Source organism: Myotis davidii, unplaced genomic scaffold (genome assembly GCF_000327345.1).
Source record: "Myotis davidii unplaced genomic scaffold, ASM32734v1 scaffold198, whole genome shotgun sequence".
Taxonomy (NCBI): domain Eukaryota; kingdom Metazoa; phylum Chordata; class Mammalia; order Chiroptera; family Vespertilionidae; genus Myotis; species Myotis davidii.
The window spans coordinates 2,253,364-2,262,155 of record NW_006291485.1 but is presented as its reverse complement, the minus strand read 5'-3'; positions in this window follow the sequence as shown (position 1 = coordinate 2,262,155).

Genomic DNA, 8,792 nt, shown 5'->3' with positions numbered 1-8,792 from the left:
GTCCTGCTCCCCTGCAAATAAAACCCTCTTTACATTAAAAAAAAGACAACACGTGTTTGCTAGCTCACAGTTTCCGGGGTCAGAATTCCCCTGCTCAGGCTGCGGTGAAGGTGTTAGCAGGGCTGGGATCTCACCCAGAGGCTCAGCTGGGGATGGGCCCACTTCCAAGTCCTGGGCCTGTTGGCAGAATTCAGCTCCCGGCAGGTGCGGGCCTGAGGGCCTCCGCTTCTTGCTGGCTACGGCGTGGGCCACCCCAACATGACCCCCTGCTTCATCAGAGCCAGCAAGAGAGAGTGGCCAGGAGGGCATCACCAGCTGCTGTGCCTATGGCCCCACGCATTGGTCAGAGCGAGTCGGGGGAGGGGACCACACAAGGGCATGACCGCCAGGAGGTGGGTCACTGTGACCACCTGACAACGGTCCAGCTTTGTCTCACTAAGTGGAAGGGACACTCCCTGAGTCACAGGTCCTGCTTCATTATGTGACAGGAACAGCGATCAGGTGGCTATTTAAAGACATGAAAGCAGCTGGAGTCACTCACTTCTAGAGACAGTGCTGCTGGAACATTCTGGATGATTCTTCCTGCTCTGCGTCAGAGTCTCTCTAGAACAGTTCCCCGCCTGGCCCTGCTGGCCCTGGGGCCGGATTATTCTCTGGCCTCAGCCCTATGGGATACTGAGCAGCAGCATCCCTAGACCAACCCACGGATGCCAGGAACTCCTCCCAAGTGACCAACACAGATGTCACCAGACATGTCACCAGGTGCCAAGGCTCTGGGAACTTTCCTGGCACAGGGTGTGGTGCCTTCCCAGTTCATTCTCCTGAAACTTCTTGTGAGTGAGAAGCAGGCGTTTCCTTAAATGCCTCGCTTCCCGATGTTGATCCTTCTCTTGAGAGTGCAGCCTGAGTGCACGTAGACTCGGCATGCAGCTCTTGGTCTACAGGTTGCAGACTCTCAGGGCTCCCCACCCGTTCGTTCCCTTCTTCTGTTCACACAGACTCCCTCCTTCAGAACCTCTCCAGGCCAGGATGTGCTAGGCGCTGTACTGTGTGATTTGCTTTGTGTCCAGTCTTGGTCAATAGGACAGTAGTCTCCCTTCGTGCCCCAATGGCAACATCAAGCTCCACTGCACCACACACAATTGCGAGCCTCCACCATGCTGGGCTCATCTGTTAAACATCTTTTTTGGGGTATCACTGACAAGCTGCACCATTCACCCATTTATAGTGTGCACTGCAGTGGTATCTGGTGCATTCAGCGCTGTACAATCACCACCTCCATCTAGTGCCAGGATAGTCTCACCACCCTGAAAGAAGCCCTGATCCCATCTGTAGTCATCCATCCACCCATCTCCTCTTCAGCCCCTGACAACCACAAACCCACTTCCTGTTTCTGTGGATGTGCCTGTCTGGAAATTTCACATAAATGGACTCACACACTGTGTGGCTGCCAGGGTTCTTGTCCCAGCATCAAGAAGGGCTCAGGAATCTGGAAAAGGCGCTGTGCGCAGATGACATAGGGATCCGTGGACTAATAAAGAGGCCGGAGTCGAGTTATAATTTTGAAAGGCATTGGGGGTCAGAGGACCTTCAGCTAAAGGAACCGAAGACTCCCTCCTTGTCTAGGACCCTTGCTTTTATTAACACAATTTGTCCTAAGGCAAGGTGGAGATAATACACTTCAAAGGGTAAGGTTTCAAAGGGTACAGAAGCATTGTCAGTTTGGGGAATAGCCTACGGCCGCCGTTCAGGTGTTTGGCCAGTAGGAGGCAATAATATGTAGATTAAGATGCCCTTTAGCTGTCCGGCAGCCACAATCAGTTTCCTATTCAGGTTTGGGGAAGTGCCTTAAGCCATTCCCAACAGTTGACTACAGGTGTGACTCAGCCCTGTTGAGCCCCCAAGTCTCATCAACCTTTTGATGAAGCTCTTGAAATTATGGCATGCTGGAATTGGTTCCCGCCATGTGGCCTTTTGTGTCTGGCCTCTCTCACTGAGCATCGTGTGTGCAAGGTCCATCCGTGTTGTAGTGAGTGTCCGTGCTGCACTCCTTTCTGCGGTTAAGTAATATTCCAGTGTGTGGGGGAGCTCTTGGCTTGTCTGTTCATCCATTTGATAGGTCATTGCAACCTCTGGCGGTCCCCAGTCACATGCAGAGTTTTGTGCCTTTGTGCCAGGCGCTGTGTTTTGCAGCCCTGTTTACACAGCACTTCTGCTGACCTTCTGATGCTACCACCAGTCACCACCCAGGGCAGAGGAGGGGGTGAGGGTGAGGAGAGTGTCCCTAGATATTTCTGGAGTTATCTGCCCTGCTTTCCAAACCAAAGACAGTGGGTGGAAAACAAAATCAGCTGCTACGCTCTGCCCCTCCCACTGGGCGGGAATTCTGCTCCCAGAAAGGTCGCTGCACTGCAAAACAGCTAGAGACAGACGAGGTGGAAGCCCGGCCCTGCACCCAGGCCAGTGAGGTCACCGTTGCCCTGTTCTGGCCTCAAAGGTCTGAGTTTCTATCACATGCCAGTTTGGACCGAGTTTCACACTGGTGACACTGAACTCCCGGTAACACATTGTTGGAAGCGGAAGTTGGAGTCAGGCATGCTCACCCATGAGCCCCCAGCCCAAGTCCCCAGTGCTGATTGACAAAGTTGCTGGAACCTTCTGCTTCTTTGTGCTCTGGTCTTTTTTTTTTTTTAATATACTTTATTGATTTTTTTACAAAGAGGAAGGGAGAGGGATAGAGAGTTAGAAACATCGATGAGAGAGAAACATTGATCAGCTGCCTCCGAAACACATCGATTGGTTGCCTCCTGCATGCGCTGGACCAGGGTCAGGCTGGGGAGGAGGAGCCTGCAACTGAGATACGTGCCCTTGACTGGAATAGAACCTGGGACCCTTTGATCCGCAATCTGATGGTGTATTCACTGAGCCAAACCGGCTAGGGCTAGGGCCCAGCCGTGGGCAAACTACGGCCTGCGGGCTGGATCCGGCCCGTTTGAAATGAATAAAACTAAAAAAAAAAAAAAAAAGACCGTACCCTTTTATGAAATGATGTTTACTTTGAATTTATATTAGTTCACACAAACACTCCATCCATGCTTTTGTGCCGGCCCTCCGGTCCAGTTTAAGAACCCATTGTGGCCCTGGAGTCAAAAAGTTTGCCTATCCCTGGTAGACTCTGGTCTTGACCTCAGTGATTGATGGGCCCCGAGACTAGCTGGGACACCACAACACGGTCCCTGTCAGCCATGATGCAGGAAGGTGGCCCCAAGCCCAGTGTCCCTGCAGACACCCTGCATCGTTTGGAACCTCTGTTCTTCCCCCACCGTCTGACCCATGTGTGGGAGCGTATCTTTCTGCCTGTTCCTCTGTTTCAACTCTGGGGGCCATCATGCGTTCTGAGCACCCAGCCAGGCCAAGAAAGAACAAGCATTCCACTAGGAGTCCTTTAGGAAAGGCCCAGAGAGGGTGGACCATTTCTCCTTCTGTCAAATGAGCACCCTCATCCATCAGTCCAGTCCCCAAATGCTGCCGAGGAGACCTAAGCACCATCATCCCCTAGGATCAGCCTGGAGAGGCAGCACGGTGATTTTCTAGGGCTGCTGTGGCAAATCACCAAAACTTGGTGGCTTAAAACCACAGACTTTTATCACCTCACATCTGGAGGCCAGATGTCCTCAAAAGGCTACAGTCCAGGTGTGGCCGGCTGGTTCTTTCTGGAAGTTCCAGGGGAGAATCTTTTTCTTGTGTTTTCCAGCTTCTAGAGGTGCCACATCCTTGGTAGGTGGGCCCTCCCCCCATCTTCACAGCCCACCCCAGTAGTATCTGCACAAACCCCCAAAGAATCCTGGATCCATGGGAAAGCTTCCCGCTGGCCCTGGGCCCAGGGGGAGTGTGGAGACCACTGACAGCCCACAGCCCTCCTCGACCAAAGCCAGCCCTTCCCAGCACACCTGGGGGGAAGCAGGAAGACTGCTTGTAGACGAGCTGGAGGCCGTGCCGCCTGGGAGGCATGTCCACTGCATGCAGGGCTGTGATGGTCATGTTTTATGGGTCAGTGCGAGTGGGGACACACAGCAATGTTTAGAAATTACTGAACATTAGGTGTGTGCTCTCTCTTTCATTTTACTTTATATTGAACTAGTTTTAAACTTACAGAAAAGTTGCAAAATTATACTAAGAGTTCCCAAATTCCCCCAACCCAGCTTCCCTAAAGCTAATGTCTTACATCATGGACATAAGGAACAAGGGAACAGGATCCAAGCAGGACACCCCAAGATAGTGGCGTCCAAAGGTGCTGGGGTGGGGGTTGATGAGGGGGCAGGAAGTAGGGCCACCAGAGGGAAGCTGGGTCCACATCTCAAAACCTGCTGTGGATCAGGAACCCTACCAGGCTAATTGCCCTCCTCCTCCCCAAATCTCTGTGCCCTGCCTCCCCTCCAGATGCCAGCCCTATTCCTTGAGGCTAGCCTTGGCAAGGGTCCTGGCCTCAGGCCATCTCCATGCCCCCAAGGGCCTCCCCAGGGAGGCAGTCCAGGACTGAGACACGGAGGGGGCAGGAGAGTGGAGAGGAGGGTCTGTCCACAGTGGGGGGACTTGTAGTTATGGTCGCTGCCCCCCAGAATCCACAGGGTCCAGGTCCTCATTACCACCACCTGTGGGGATAGTGCCAGGCATTGAGACCTGAGGCCCAGTGGAACCAACCCCTCTGCCCCTTCAGGTGGGTGAGGGTCCCTGTAAGGGGAAGAGGGGTAAGCGTAGGAGCTCAGGTCTGGGGAACAAATCCGGCCCCCCACCTGCCCTGTGGCCTCCTGTGGTGCACGCTCGCATTGCAATCTCAGGGCACTACACCCTCAGGACGGGGTGACGCCCAGGGAGAGTGGGTGGGTTCTGCATAGGGTCCAGTTGCATACTGTAGCGCCACATAAATGCAGGGGCACCCTTCAGGGAAGCCACAGGCTCTGAATGCGTTGCCTCCATGCCCCTGCTATGAGCATCTGGCGAAAACTGCGGCTCAGGAAGAGCCGGAACCGGTCTGCGAACCGGTCTCCATACTGCAGGCTGTGCCTTCCACCCTGAACTAGGAGGCGGACAGACCACAAAAAGATGCGTGCGGTCCCTTTAAAAGGGGTGCGGCTCTACGCTCGCTGCCTAGACAATAACAATCCCATTGGCTGAAGCGCAAGCCAAGGCCACGCCACTTTGCTAGGTCCCTGAAATTCTATTGGCCCAGCGCCAAGACTCCGCCCCCTACTCCCTGAAAGCCCGGGCACTGCGCCACTTTCTTTGACGCAAACGCGTTGCCCCAGCAACCGCTCCACCGGAGAGGCAGAGTTGGCTCTGGGCCGGAGTCTGGGCACAGGCTTGGCCGCCTGGGGTCCCTAGGGCTGGCCCGGACGCCGGAGTCCACGGCGCCCCACGCTGGCGCTCCTCGCCGCCTGTTATCTCAGAGTGGCCGGACAAGAGGCCCCGCATCGTGGATGAAGAGGAGGCGCCTCGGGAATGGCATGCCTGGCTGGGGTTCCAGGGACGGGCTGGGCGCCGCGGGCGTCGGGCTGCAGAAGGCGGGGAGGGTTCAGAGGCGCCGGGTCACACGCCTGGCAGCAGATCGGCTCGAGCTTTTAGCAGCACAAGCAAATTCAACCCTGGGAGAGGACATTCCTGGAGCCTGGTTCCTGCACCGGCCTGTGGTCAAGAGGAACCCGCCACCTCAGGCCACAAGGAGCCTCCGTGGCGGAAATTGAGGCTCAGCAGTCCAGGCTTCCAGGGTTCTCCTGTCCCCTGGACAAGTCGCCCCTCTCTCCTAGCCCATCAAGGGACCTGGCCGAGAAGCCAGGTTTGCCTCCCCCAGGTCTGGCTGGAGCCACCTCGTTTTTGCTCAGCTGCAAAAACGAGAACTCTGGGATGTGCCCAGGTTAGTGCCCATATGAGCCTCCTAGGGCGGCTGTAACAAAGTCCCACGGATTTAGGGACTTTCTTAGACGTTTATTCTGTGACAATTCTGGAGACCAGAAATCCAAAATGGACCTCCTGGGGCCAAACCCAGGTGTGGTCGGGGCTAGTCCTTCCCAAGGTTCCAGGGAGAGCCTTTTCTGGACTTTTCCAACTTCTAGTGGCACCGCAGCATCTCTACCCATGATCCCTTCCTCTCATGTCACAGCCAGCAATGCCCCTTCTTCCATCTCTCTGACTCTAACCCTCCCACCTCCCTCCCTCTCACGAAGACCTCGTGATGACACTGGGCTCCTGGGGAATCCAGGATCAACCACATCTCAGAGTTCTTGACTAATCCCATCTGCAAAGTCCCTCTATCTCAGGAAGTGGCACATCCACAGGTACAGGGACTGAAAAGCCGATGTCTCTGGGGGCTGTTATCCTGCTGACCCCAGGGTGTGACTGAGCTTCCTGAAGCTTAGGGCTAGCTCTGCCCTCCGCCTGGCCCTAGGAAGAGTGTCATTAGCACAGGTAAAGCTCAGTGCTACTCCAGGCCGCGCAGGGAGCTCCTGCAAGGAGGTGGCCCCTAAACTACACCTGGATCAGCCAGCAGGGAAAGGCCCCTGGATTCCAGACAAGATGATTTGGGAGCAGGCCAGCTTAGTGGTGTGGCCTGGTCAGGCACAGGGCTTCCCCCACATCTACCTCCCTCTTCCTCTCTGGCTCCCAACATCCATCCAGCCATACCCTGCCCCTTCTCTCTATCCTCCTCTGACTGTGCCCCTCCCAGGATCCATAGTATGCCATGAAAGCCCCCTACTCTCTTCGGAACTATGGCACTTCGCCCTGGCTGGGCCGCTCAGTTGGTTGGAGCCCTGTCTGGTACGCCAAGGTTGCAGGTTGGATCTCCCATCAGGGCACACACAAGAAGCAACCAATGAATGCATACATAAGTGGAACAACAAATCAATGTTTTCCCCCCTCTCTCTCTCTCTGTCTCCCTCTCCCTCCCTCCTCCCCTCCTTCCCTTCCTCCCTGCTCCTTCCTCTTTAAACTCAATTTAAAAAAACAAAAAACTAGGGCACTTGTACATGATGCCCCAGGTCACCATTTGGGAGCTGAGAACAGGAAACCTGGCTCCCCCAAGAGTCACCTGGGTGTCGCCTTGGATGTGGTAGAGAAGCGATGATAAGCCAAGTGCCCCATCCTCAGTCACTGGGCAGAGTGGTGGCCTCAGTCCCTGAGCAGACTGACCCCTAGGAGGCAGGACTAGGGCAGTACTATCCCCTATCACAGTGGGATGGGCCCCAAGGCTGCAGAGACACCCACAGTTGGTAGCTCCTGGCCACACCCACCCCTGCTTTCCTTTCTCTCTGCCCTACCCCCTACGCCCTCAAGGAGGACTGGGGCCCTGGCTCCGTCCCCAGGACTGCTGAGCCACTGGCATGGAGTGAGCCATGAGTCAGCCAGCAGGAAGGGACACTTACAGCCACTTGCATCAGATGTTCCTGCCTCCTGGCCCACTGCCAGAGGCCCCAGCCTATGACCATCATTTATATGTGGGCCTCCTGGGGCTTGTGGTTTCTGTCACTGGGGGGTCCAGACAGGTGGGAACATGCAGAGGGAGTGCAGGCCAGGCTGGATGCCAGCCCCGGACTGACTCCTCCTGCCCCCCCATACCCAAAGCCACCACACCCTCTAGTGCTGACCCTGATTCTAGCTTAGAATTTGGGTTGGGATCTGGGCTTCTCTCAAAGCAGCTCAGTGCTTGAGGGCCAGCCCTGTAACACCTGAGCCTCAGGTGCCAGGCTCTGAGCAGAGAAGAGAGTGACCCTCCCCTCAAAGGCACAGGCTTGTGAGGAAACTGCAATGGTATCAGCCCCACAGCACCCAGATCCACGGGTGGGCACCCCCTGCTTTCACATGTGCATATACCCAGTAGGTGCATGGCCCCCACACCTTCATTCCACTCCCACTGATGCACAGGGTTTGTCCTACACAGACCCAGGCTGTGCCTCTTTGAACGTGCACAGACACACATACACACCCCAGCCTGCTCGCACTTGCACACACACCAAACTGGTGCCTTTTTTTTTTTTTTTAATGTTAGGAGACAGCGCTTGCTAGTTTGGCTCAGCGGATAGAGCGTCAGCCCGAGGACTAAAGAGTCCCGGGTTTAATTCTGGTCGAGGGCAAGTACCTCGGTTGCAGGCTGGCTTCCCTGGCCCCACTCGGGCACATGGGAGAGGAACCAATCGTTGTCTCTCTCTCATACCGATGTTTCTCTGTCTCTCCCACTCTCTCAGAAAATCAGTGGGAAAATATCCTCAGGCGAGGATTAACTAAACGGGGGACAAAGATGCTTACTGTCACCCCTTGGTAGGCTTGCCAGAAAACATACAGGACACCGGTTAAATTTGAATTTCAGATAAACCATGAATAATTGCCTGGGCCCTGGCCAAGTGGCTAGAGCATCAGCCATAGACTGAAGGTTTGCAGTTCGATTCCTGGTTAAGGGCACATACCTCAGTTGCAGGTTCAATCCCTGGCCCTGGTCAGGGCTCATGCAAGAGGCAACCAATCCATGGCTCTCATCCTCCCCCTCCTCCCTCCTTTCCACTGTCTCTAAAAATCAATGGTAAAAAATATCCCCAGATGAGGATTAATAATAATTATTATTATTTATGCATGGGGCTTACACTGAAAAGTTATTGTTTATCTGAAATTCAAATTTAACTGGCATGCTGTATTTTTATGGGCTGGTTGTGGAGGTTCTGAGGTGCCCTGGGGTTCCCTGGACACTTCCCAGGAGGTGAACTCCAAGCGACTGAGCCCCCAGGGCGCCAGGGCTCCAGCCACCT